The 13205-nt window shown below is 41.6% G+C and overlaps 1 protein-coding gene across 1 annotated transcript in view; it reads left to right on the top strand.

Moving 5' to 3' along the window:
• The window catches only part of TSPAN8 (tetraspanin 8), a 63232-nt gene that overhangs the window by 31672 nt on the left and 18355 nt on the right, over positions 1–13205 (top strand). The gene's annotated exons all lie outside the window — the stretch shown is intronic.

Raw genomic sequence — 13205 nt, 5'->3', positions numbered from 1 at the left:
GTGCTGTAATTACTCACTGTCTGAGTCACTTATTGAGACACAGATCTGCTGTGCTGCTGCAACTAGACTCTGCATGATCTGCTGCCCAGCATATGAAAAACTACCTTTCCAGAGACAGGGATGGAAGGGGAGAGCCAGGAATTAGTGGAGTTAATAGGCATGTGATGTGTAACATTCTTTACTTTAGAGAGGGTTGTAGAGGGGAGATAAGTGCTCAGAGCATGGAATGTCACACAAGCAGGAGATAAACACCAGGAGACTGGTCATAAGACTGCATGTGATATTGGCTTAGAGGGGCATTTGAGCTATAGACAGCAAATTATTCAGTGAGAAATCTTAGTGAATACATCTGCTCACAATTAAAGACCAGAAAACCCCTTTAAGTATTACACACATGTGTTTTCAAAGACATACAAACAGGCATGAAACTTGTCTGTGCGGGTAAGTGCAAGGACGAATCAGCTCACATAGGAATCAATGTAAGCGGGCATATACTTGATCTAACTTTTTTTTAAAGTTATATGAACGGTCCTCCTGATATACAGTCAGCATCAACATTTTAAGACAGTATATAACAAAATTGGAAGCAACTATGTTCATACTGTGTAAACCAATGTAAGATAAGTGTGGATATCGTTTCAATGGTAAATTCAATTACACATTTGTAAATAATAAGAATTCTTATTTACTGGCGTTGCAATTTGTGAAGCATTGAGGTGCTTATCATATTTTACACAGGATGTCCCATGAATAAAGATTACATTTTTTTTCTGTTAAATCACACGAAACATAAAATAATTTTGGTGTTTTTTTAATTACCTCTTAGAATGTCCACCTAATGTTTCCAGTGCTGGTGGTCACACATGATTAGTAGCTCAGTCCCAGTGCTGGGATCCTCTTGTACACATGTGGTGGAGAGATTCCTGCTAGTGAGGAGGATAGCCAATATAAATCAATGCACTAGAAGCACTGAACCGATTTAATGGACATTCTGAGAGGGAATCAAAAGAACAGCAGGTGACAGCTAAACGTTTAAAAGCTAAACTTACAGAAATAAATTTGAAAGGAAAGGGAGGAGGAGACACACACACGCACGCACGCACACACGCACGCACGCACGCTGCAGCAGCAGCTTTTAGTAAGAGTTCTATCTCACTCCGGAGCTGAATTCTCAGCTAGACTGTTAAGTACTGCTGTGTAATACTGGAAACAGTATGATGCTGCTGTGTCTACAAAAAGATAGAGGAGTAGGATGTTGTCTGCTCTGTGTGTGCAATATATGGGAGACATTATAGAAGTTAGGCCCCTCCCACTGGCTCATGAAAAACTGAGAATTTGAGATAAAAAAACCTCAGAATACAAGTCATATAATGGCCATAAATAGTGTTATTTCTCATGTACACCCATATAACAGCTTATTCTGAAAAGCTGTCACATGCACAGTGATAGTCACTTGAAATGTTCTGTACGCTTTAACCAATGTCTGCAAAACGGCAAAAGCTTTTTGCCAGTTGTGAGTACCTAGTTATTAGTATATTATGGAGATAAGGCATTTTTTAATTACTCATTTTAAATTAGTATGTTTGTAAAATCTTTATATATTTATTTTCAATTTTTATTTTACAGCTCTTTGGCCTTGGTTTTTCCATGACCTTGTATTGTCAGATAGGGAAGAAATAAGGAGACCTGGATTACGTCAAACACTACAAGACAGTAGTTCACCTCAATATGCCAGCAATTGCTCCAGGCAAAAGCACTTCTTCTTCCCATAATTGTTTAATGTAATATACTAGAGGAGATAGGAAGATATATATATATATATATATATATATATATATATAGATATATATATATATATATATATATAGATATAGATATATATATAATGTTGTAATGCTAAATCTATTCAGTAGACAGTCAGTAGATACATTATCTGTACAGAAATTCCAACATCCAGCCATCAATTAATGCAGTATAGTTTATTTTTATATACTGTATATTTCTTATATCCATATATTCGTTATTATACTGAATATTTTTGTCAACCAGAAAAGGAATGTATTTCCTTAAGAAGAACAACCTACAGAATGTTTTGAATCAAAAATATTTTCATGTTCCTCAAATGCTATTCTACTTTTTTTTGTGCTTTTTATGCTTATAGGCTTATCATGGCATTACTATACCAATTCTGACTATGTAATTTTTTTCAATCAATGACTACTTTAGCTTTGCTTTAAGAAAGGTTGCATGAAATACAATGCTTTTTATACAATATATTATATAAATGGTTATGTTTATACTATTAACCCCTTAATGACCGGGCCATTTTGCACGTTAATGACCAAGGATTATTTTTTGATTTTTCACGGTCGCATTCCAAGAGTCGTAACTTTTTTTTTATTCCGTCGACATAGCCGTATAAGGGCTTGTTTTTTGCGGGACGAGTTGTATTTTGTAATTGTACCATTTTTAGATGCTTATAACATATTGATTAACTTTTATTAACTTTATTTTAGGAGAGAATTGAAAATAAGCAGCTATTCCAGCATTAATTTTCACGTTATAAATTTACGCCGTTTACTATGCAGCATAAATAACATGTTAACTTCATTCTATGGGTCGGCACGATTACGGGGATACCAAATATGTATAGGTTTTATATGTTTTTCCTACGTTTGCACAATAAAAACCCTTTTAGAAAAAAATTACTTGTTTTTGCATCGCCGCATTCCAAGAGCCGTAACGTTTTTATTTTTCCGTCGATGTGGCCGTATGTGGGCTTGATTTTTGCGGGCCAATGTGTAGTTTTCATTAGTACTATTTTGGGGTACATAGGACTTATAGATTAACTTTTATTTTATTTTTTATGGGGGGAATGGGAGAAAAGAGAGAATTTTGCCGTTGTTTTTTGCGTTTTCTTTGGCCGCCGTTCATCCGGCGGTTTAATTAATGTGTTCATTTTATTGGTCAAGATGTTACGATCGCGGGGATACCATATATGTGTATGTGTGATTTGTTTTGACAGTTTTACTAAATAAAACCACTTTTTGGGCCAAAAAAGTAGTTTTATTTGAGTTTGACTGTAATTTTTTTATTTTTTTTTTTCACAAACTTTATTTAACTGATTGTCATTTTTTTTTTAAGTCCCATCAGGACACTTCACTATGCAATGTGCCGATCGCATATATAATGCTTTGGTATACTTAGTATACCGAAGCATTATTGCCTGTCAGTGTAAAACTGACAGACAACCTGTTAGGTCATGCCTCTGGCATCGCCTAACAGGCAGATGCTGAAGGCAGACCTGGGGGTCTTTGTTAGACCCCCGGCTGTCATGGAAACCCGACGGCGACCCGCGATTTGTTTTCGGGGGCGCCGATCGGGTGACAGAGGGAGCTCCCTCCCTCTGTCAAACACATTAAATGCCGCTGTCACTATTGACAGCGGCATTTAATGGGTTAAACTGCCGGAATCGGCACGCGCTTCGATTCCGGCAGTTGCAGCAGGAGCCAGGCTGTGTATAACAGCCGTGCTCCTGCCGCTGATCGCGTGGGTACGCTGTCAGTACCCGCGCGATCACAGGACGGATATATCCGTCCTCCTGCGCGAACTAGCAGCTGCTGAGGACGGATATATCCGTCCTTCGGCGTTAAGGGGTTAAACTGTATGCAGACTAAGGCCTCATTTACACGAGCGTGTGCGTTTTGCGCGCGCAAAAAAACGCTGCGTTTTGCGTGCGCAAAAGGCAATTGACAGCTCCGTGTGTCATCCGTGTATGATGCGCGGCTGCGTGATTTTCGCGCAGCCGCCATCATAGAGATGAGGTAGTCGACGCCCGTCACTGTCCAAGGTGCTGAAAGAGCTAACTGATCGGCAGTAACTCTTTCAGCACCCTCGACAGTGAATGCCGATCACAATATACACCAACCTGTGAATAAAAAAAGACGTTCACACTTACCATGAACTGCCTGCTTCCTCCAGTCCGGTCTCCCGGCCGTTGCCTTGGTGACGCGTCCCTCTCTTGTCATCCGGCCCCACCTCCCAGGATGACGCGGCAGGCCATGAGACCGCTGCAGCCTGTGATTGGCTGCAGCCTGTGCTTGGCCTGTGATTGGCTGCAGCTGTCACTTGGCCTGAATTGTCATCCCGGGAGGTCGGACTGGAGGAAGGAGCCGGGACTTATCGGTAAGTCAGAACTTCTGTTTTTTTTTACACGTATATGTATATTGTGATCGAAAGTCACTGTCCATGGTGCTGAAACAGTTTAAGTCTTTGAGCACCGTGGGCAGTGACTGTCTCCTGACGTCGCGTACCCGAACATTTTTTGCCGGGTTCGGTTAAAACGAGTTCGGCCGAACCCGGTGAAGTTCGGTGCGCTCATCTCTAATTTGACACTCCGTTTGGAGGTTTGTAACCAGAAAAGCACGTGGTGCTTTTCTGTTTACATTCATCCTTTTGACAGCTCTTGCGTGATTTTCGCGCATGCAACGCAGGACCGTCAGTGTGGCATGCGTTGTTTTCACGCACCCATTGAAGTCAATGGGTGCGTGTTGCGTGAAAAACGCAAGAATATAGAACATGTCGTGAGTTTTACGCAACGCACTCACGCAGCGCAAAATTCACGCATCGTCTAAACAGCCCCATAGACTATTATAGGTGCGTACGACACGCGTGAAAAGCACGCGCGTCGCACGCGCGTATAATACGCTCGTGTAAATGAGGCCTAAAGGTCTTTCATTTTTTGTCTACATTTTTAATTCAATTTAAAGAAAAAACAATACAAATAAATGGAAACTGTAAATACTGTTTTCAGTAAACTTAGGCTATGTTCACACGGAGTATTTTGGGGGAGGAATATCTGCCTCAAAATTCCGTTTGGAACTTTGAGGCAGATATTCCTCTCCCTGCACGCCGATTTTCGCGGCGATTATTGCGCCATTTTCGCCCGCGGCCATTGAACGCCGCGGGCATAAAACAGCGAGAAATACGCTTTCTCCTGCCTCCCGTTGAAGTCAATGGGAGGTCAGAGGCGGAAGCGCCCGAAGATAGGGCATGTCGCTTCTTTTTCCCGCGAGGCAGTTTTACTGCTCGCGGGAAAAAGACGCCGACGCCTCCCATTGAAATCAATGGGAGGCGTTCTCGGGCCGTTTTTGCCGAGTTTTGCGACGCGGTTTCCACGTCAAAAAACTCGGCAAAATACCCTGTGTGAACATAGCCTTATTGTGACTTCATGCTGTTTACATAAAAATGTATACTGTTCTTTCAATTTGCTGTAAAATTCTCCCAGTATAATAAACATAAAACACAGTGGCATAGCTATGAAGGTGCAGAAGATTTATTCTAGATATAGAGCTGAATAAAATCCTCTTTATATTTATGATCTAACTTCCTTATGGTATGAATGGAAGTTAGGCTGGTCTTTTGAATAGGGACAGCTATTTTCCCACCTATGAGGCACCAAATGTAATAAGAAAAGAAGGGAAATTGGTATAACCCTAAAAACCTTTAAAATATAGTAAGGTTAGGCAGAAGAACATAAGCTTGAAAGGGAAAAATGGGACATAACATCAAGAAGGAGAAGGAAATACAATGGGGAACACTATAAGTATGTTTAGATTCTAATTGCATTTAGGCAAATGGGATTTCAAAAGTAAACAATCCATCCAAGAGATATAATAACTCATACATTTAAAAAAAAAAAAATGGCCAAATATTACATGACTTTGTGAGTTCCACTCTCTAAAAATATAATTATTCATGTCTTACAGTAGATGAGGTAGGAAGATGCAACAATATCATTATTTGCAAATTAATTTGACACTGTCCCTCATAGACACCTAATGGGTAAATTCAGGTCTATAGGTTTAGAAAGTATAGATTGAAATTGGATTAAGTATTGGCTCAAGGAACATATCCAGAGAATTGTGGTAAATGATTCCTACTCTGAGGCTTCCTCGGTTATAAGGAGTGTACCCCAGGATTTAGTGCTGGAACCGCTATTATACAACTTATTTATTAATTATATAGAAGATGGGATAAATAGTGTTATTTCTATTATTGTAAATGACACCAAGCTATGTAGTATAGTACAGTCGACAGTAATTATTCCAATTTTTACACTGGCCACTAGAGCAGTTGCAATAATCTGATATTTCACAGACATGGCTCCCTCAGCATGCTGCGACTTATTCAAGGTCCTGACGCCGAGCAGCGTCAGGGCCTTATATGCAATGCAGAACTCAACGTCATCAGTACTGCGTCACATACAATTTCTTGAAGTTGCCCAGTGTAAGGACCTTGTATGAGACACAGCATGCTGTCGTAGCCTGAAGGGTGGTGAGGGAGAAGAAAAGTGCTGAGTTGAGCATACTTTTAAAATTTTTTTTGCAGCTTAGCATATATTGTCAGAAATAACAATTTAGGACAACTACTGAATCCAAGTATGCGTGTAAGATGACCTTTGTAAAAGAAAAGATGGCACATAACGTCTTATGTCAAGTGTGTGTTACAAGATATTATCCATTAGGCAAAATTTCTAACCAGATATTTCTGACAATAGATTGTTATTACATAGAAAAAGTCAAACAATAGTTTGCTTTGTTCTTTATTATAAAGCCAATTTCCTTTTGTCCTGCCTCTGCAATGCTTGGCTTGTCCTGTATGTCTACAGTTTGTTAACATGTCACCAAACACAGTGAATACACACATGGTTTATTTCAATCAAATTTGACAGTATATACACTCTATGAAGCAATGTGTTTCTTATTGTTATAATGTTACTGCACATAAATGGTACATGATGAGTGTGTAAAGATGTAGAGCACATAGCATTATGTATTATTACTCAAAATTGGAAAAGATTTTTATGTCATCATGAACTGATTGCAATGTTTGCTGCAAATGTAAAAGTGTAGCTAAATGTTTGACAAACTTCTGACATGTCATAGTGACATGTCAGATGTTTGTATTGTTGGGGGTCCGAGCACTGAGAACCCCACCAATCGCTAGAACGAAGCACCTGAAGCGCTCGTGTGATCGCTCAGCCGCTTCGTGTCTGTTCGGCTTTTTCCGGAAAGCCAATGTATCGGAGTATGGGTTCATAGACTTTCTATTGGGTCCGTACTCCGATACATTTATTTCCGGAAAAAGTCGAACAGACACGAAGCGGCTGAGCGCTCACACGAGCGCTTCAGCTGCTTCGTTCTAGCGATTGGTGGGGGTCTCAGTGCTCGTACCCCTACCAATCCAAACTTCTGACATGTCACTATAACTCCCAGCTCCACACATTTACTGCACTGTGAGTGGGCACAGCAGTTGTGCTTGTGCAATCACCCATAGGGAGAGCTGCTGTGATTGACAGCCGCACCCCTAAAGCATGTCCAGCAAGTTCAACAAAGGGATGGAAGAAAGGGAAGGGATGGAATAAATTATTGAACTTTGTTTTACCCCTATTGATAGAGAGGAAGATTTAAAAAATAAATAAATATATACAAATTACCCAGAAGGCATTAACCAATCAAAAAGAAAAATGCCTCCTGATCCCAAGTAGCGAGCCGACAGGATCAACATTCAAATAAGAACTCTATATTTTTTTCAGGAAATGATTTAAGCCTTTTTTTTAAAGCCATCTACTCTTCATGCTGCGACCAGCTCCTGCGGTAGGCTATTCCACAGATTCACAGTACTTACAGTCATGTCCAAAAGTTTTGAGAGTGACACAAATTTTGATTTCGACAAAGTTTGCTGCTTCAGTATTTATAGTGGCAATTTGCATTAACTCTAGATTAATATGAAGTGTGATCAGATGAATTGCAAGTGTAGTGTCCATGGGCGCGGGCCATCGGGTTTACTCACCTCCCGACGCCCGCAGCCATGGATCCGTGAGCGCTGGTCCCCATCTCCTTCCTAGGAGACGCCAGCGCTCACTTCCACTCGGTTCTGCTGTGTCCTGTAGTCCTGATGTGCGCACGCTGGCCCTTTAAGGCGCGCACATCAGGAAATCATCATCAACGGCCCATGATTTCCTCGTCTATAAGAAGGCCCCAGCCCTTCTGATCCTTGCCTGAGCGTTGTTAGTTATCCCAAGTCTGTCTTGCAAATGGTCCCTTAGTGTTTCCTGTTCCAGTTGTTACCTGTGCCTTGTTACCTGTTCCTGTATCCTGTGCTGTTCTTGTTCCTGTGCCTACTAGTGTCGGAGTCATGTCACGTCCTGTATCATCTGCCACGTACAGAGGAATTCGCCACATCTGGCGTAACCTGCGGCTTCTGGGCCATCTGCCACGTCCCGTGTCATCTGCCACGACCTGTGTCATCTGCCACGTCCGGAGGAATTCGCCACGTCTGGCGCAACCTGCGGCACCTGTGTCATCCGCCACGTTTGGCATTACCTGCTGCACACATCTCCATCTTTACCAGAGCTGCAGCCACTGTCTGGACTATCCAGGTACCCTTGTGAGGGGCATTGTATGGCTGGGGTTCCCTGTTGTTTGGCCAGCTACCTCCCCGCTACGGCGGTATTGCCTAGTGGGTCCACAAACCCGCTACGTGACAGCAAGTAATTGCAAAGTCATCACTTGGCATGAAAATTAACATAATCACAACACCATTTCCACTGCATTTCAGCCCTGTCACAATATGACCGGCAATATCATTTCAGTGATCTTCTCGCTAGCTCAGTAGAAAGTGTTAACGAGAACAAGGCATCTGATATCTCTCTGTCATGCTGATAGAATTATAAGAGCAGACTGGTTGCTTTAAAAGGGGGATGGTGCTTGAAATCATTGTCTTCTTCTGTTAACCATGGTTACCTCCAAGAAAACATATGCAGTCATCATTGCTGTGCATCAAAAGAGCTTTACAGGCAAGGACATTACTGCTTGTAAGACTGCCCCTAAATCAACCATTTATCGAATCATCAAGAACTTCAAAGAGAGAGGTTCAATTGCTGTGAAGAGGGCTTCAGGGTGCACAAAAAAGTCCAGCAAATTCCAGGACCGTCTCCTAAAGAGGGTTCAGCTACAGGATCGGTTCAATACCAGTGTAATACCAGTGCACAGCTTGCTCAGGAATGGAGGCAGGCAGGCATCTGAATGCACAGTGAGGCAAAAGCTTTTGGAGGCTGGCCTATTGTCAAGAAGGGCTGAAAAAAAAGCCACTTCTCTCCAAGAAAAATATCAAGGATGGACTGATATTCTGCAGGAAGTACAGAGATTGGACTGCAGGGGACTAGGGTAAAGTTATTTTCTCTGCTGAAGCCCCCTTCAGACTGGTTGGGACATCTGGAAGAATGATTGTCCGGAGATGAAAAGGTGAGCTCTACCATGAGTCCTGTGTTATGCCAACAGTAAACAGTAAAATTGTAAGTGAGCCCACTCCCTTGGATGAAAAACAACACATGAATGGTCTCAGGAGAATCCTGAGACCATTCATGTGTTGTTTTTCATCCAAGGGAGTGGGCTCACTTACAATTTTGCCTAAGAACACTTCCATAAATAAAGAATTGTATCTAAGCATCCTCCAAGAACAACTTCTCCCTACAATCCAGGAGCAATTATTAGGCACGAATGGGTTGCCATACTCAGGATTTACCCCAAAAGCTGATATCCAGAATGCCAGGGTGAATTGCAGAAGTCTAGAAAAAGAAGTCTTTTGCATAAACTTGATGTATTTGACTATAAAAGTTATAAAATGTATGAAATGTTTATAATTGTCCTTCAGTATACCATAGAAACATCTGAGAAAAAGATCTAAAAACACTGAAGCAGCATACTATGTGAAAACTAAAATTTGTGTCAGTCTTAAAACTTTTAGCCGGGACTGTACAGTAAAGAAAGCTTGTTGCCTCTGCAGATTGAACCTTTTTTTTTTTTCCAGATGGAGGGAGTGCCCCCTTGTCTTTTGAGGAGGTTTTCACTATATTTCTTGTATGGCCAGTCATACAATTATACAAGTTAATCATGTCCCCCCTCAGTCGTCTCTTTTCAAGGCTAAATAGGTTTAATTATTTTAATCTTTCCTCATAACTTAGATTCGCCATGCCCCTTATTAGTTTAGTTGCTCTTCTTTGTATTTTTTCCAACTCTAGAGAATCCTTTCCTTGAACTGGAGCCCAGAACTGAACTGCATATTCTAGATGAGGCCACGCTAATGCTTTGTAAAGTGGTAATATTATATCCCTGTCCCGCGAGTCCATGCCTTTTTCAATACACAACAATATTTTGCTGGCCTTAGAAGCAGCTGATTGACATTACATGCTGTTATTTAGTTTATGATCTACAAGTATACCCAGATCCTTCTCAACAAGTGACTCTCCCAGTGTAGCTCCCTCTAAGACATATGATGCATTCAGATTGTTGGTACCCAGATGCATAACTTTATATTTATCTACATTAAACCTTATTTGCCAAGTAGATGCCCAAACACTTAGTGTGTCCAAATCAGCTTGTAATTTATGAACATCTTCCATAGACTAAACTATACTACATAGCTTGGTATCATCTGCTAAAATAGAAATAGTGCTATTAATCACATCCTCTATATAAATAATAAATAAGTTGAATAATAGTGATCCCAGCACTGAACCCTGGGGTACACCACTTATAACCGGTGACCATAAAGAGTAGGAATCATTGACCACAACTCTCTGGATCTCTGGATACGGTCCTTGAGCCAATTATCGATCCGATTACAAATTTTATTTTGTAAACCTATATACTTTAATTTACCCATTAGGTGACAAATGCCTTTGCAAAGTCCAAAAACACTATATCGACAGCGGCCCCTCTATATCCACAGTGGCCACTCTATATCCACACTGTCTACTCTATATCCACAGCGACCCTCTATATCCACAGCAGCCCCCTTATATACTCTGCGGTCCCTCATCACCATCCTAATAATAATAAGAATAATAATTGCATTAATAATAATAATATTAACCCTTTACCGACCTATGATGAAAATACACATCATGGAACAGGAGGGTGATGTTTGGAGCAGGCTCACACGCTGTCCGCTGTGTATTACTCCTGAAACGCTGCTCCAATAACCAGGAACAGAACGATCGCTGTTCCTGGCCGTTTAACTAGTTAAATGCCGCAGTCAGGGTATGTGCACACACACTAATTACGTCCGTAATTGACGGACGTATTTCGGCCGCAAGTCCCGGACCGAACACAGTGCAGGGAGCCGGGCTCCTAGCATCATACTTATGTACGATGCTAGGAGTCCCTGCCTCGCTGCAGGACAACTGTCCCGTACTGAAAACATGATTACAGTACGGGACAGTTGTCCTGCAGCGAGGCAGGGACTCCTAGCATCGTACATAAGTATGATGCTAGGAGCCCGGCTCTCTGCACTGTGTTCGGTCCGGGACTTGCGGCCGAAATACGTCCGTCAATTACGGACGTAATTAGTGTGTGTGCACATACCCTCAAAAGCAACCACGGCATTTAAACCATTAGAAGGAAGAGGCGGCCAATGGCCCCCCGCAGTGCGATCAGGGGGCTCCGATGGTTGTCATGGCGGCCCGGGGGCCTAGTAAAGGCCCCCAGGTCTGCCTTCTGTCTGCCTTCTGTCTGCCTTCTGTCTGCCTTCTGTCTGCCTTCTTTCTGCCTCTGCCTCTGCTAAGCCATGCCTCCGGCACAGCTTAGCAGAAGCCTGTGAAAATGACAATATACTGCAATACATCTGTATTGCAGTGTATTGTATCAGTGATCTAATGATCACTGGTTCAAGTCCACTAGGGGGACTAATAAAATGTGTAAAAAAAAGTTAAATACATTTTTCAAAAGTGTAAAAAAAATATTAAAAGTTAAAGAAAAAAACTTTTTTCCCATTTTTCCCCAAGCACAATGTAAAAAAACAAAACAAAATTGGTATAGCCGTGTCCGTAAAAGTCAGAACTATTACAATATACCATTATTTAACTCACACAGTAAGCGGCGTAAAAAAAATAAATTAAAACACCCGAATGGTTGTTTTTTGGTCACCTTAGCGCTAATGGTACCAATAAAAACTACAGCTCATCCAGAAAAAAATAAGCCCTCACACCGCTCAAACTATGGGGAAAAAAAAAGTTATGGCTCTCACAATGTGGTGAAACAGAACAATTTTTTAACAAATAGATTTTTCTTTGTAAAAGTAGTAAAATATAAAAAAAATTATATAAATTTGGTATCATCATAATCGGATTGAGACGCAGAAAAAAGTTAAAGCTATGCTCACATCTGCATCAGGGCTCCGTTCCGACGTTCCATCTGAGCTTTCCGTCGGAACGGAGCCCTGATGCAGATGTAAACAAAGCCTAAGTTGTTGTTTTTACCGCACGGTGAAAGCCATAAACACAAAACCCAAAAGACAATGTAGAAATTTAGTTTTTCTCCAATTCCACCCCACAAAGAATTTTTTTTTCGTTTCTCAGTACATTATTTAGTACTTTAAATGGTGCAAATAGAAACTACAGCTGCTCACACCAAAAATAATCCCTCACACCACTCTATTGATGGAAAATAAAAACGTTATGGCTCTTGGAAGGCGGGGAGTAAAAAACTAAAACGGAAAAACAGAAAATGGCTGGGTCATACAGGGGTTAATAATAATAGCAGCCTTTATGTACATTGAACCAACATAATCCACAGCAGTTTGCAAACATCAGAAGCAGTTCACACACAAAATAATATTGACACACATCTAGCAATGCAATAAGGGTATGTTCATACGAGGTCATTACGTCCGTAATTGACGGACGTATTTCGGCCGCAAGTACCGGACCGAACACAGTGCAGGGAGCCGGGCTCTTAGCATCATACTTATGTACGGCGCTAGGAGTCCCTGCCTCTCTGCTGGACAACTGTCCCGTACTGTAATCCACGGCCATGAACTTGTGGGTGCTGGCCGGCATCTCCTTCCTAGGAGACGTCAGCACTCATTTCCGCTCCACTCTGCCGCATCCTCTAGGGTGCGCGTGCGCGCTCATGCCCGGCCTTAAAGGGTCAGCGCGCGCACTAAAAATATCACCAATCAGCCCTAATCACCCTGGACTATAAAAAGGGCTCTGCCCTTTCACTCCTTGCCTGAGCATTGTGTATACCCATGTTAGTCTTAGCAAATGGTCCCTTAGTGTTATCCTGTTCCAGTTGTTCCCGTGCCCTGATACCTGTATCCTGTATCCCGTGCTGTATTTGTTCCTGTGCCTTAGAGTGTTG

This window comes from Rhinoderma darwinii, chromosome 3 (assembly GCF_050947455.1).
Source record: "Rhinoderma darwinii isolate aRhiDar2 chromosome 3, aRhiDar2.hap1, whole genome shotgun sequence".
Classification (NCBI taxonomy): Eukaryota; Metazoa; Chordata; class Amphibia; order Anura; family Rhinodermatidae; genus Rhinoderma; species Rhinoderma darwinii.
The sequence above is the reverse complement of the archived record's forward strand: the minus strand, read 5'-3'. Positions and strand labels throughout refer to the sequence as shown.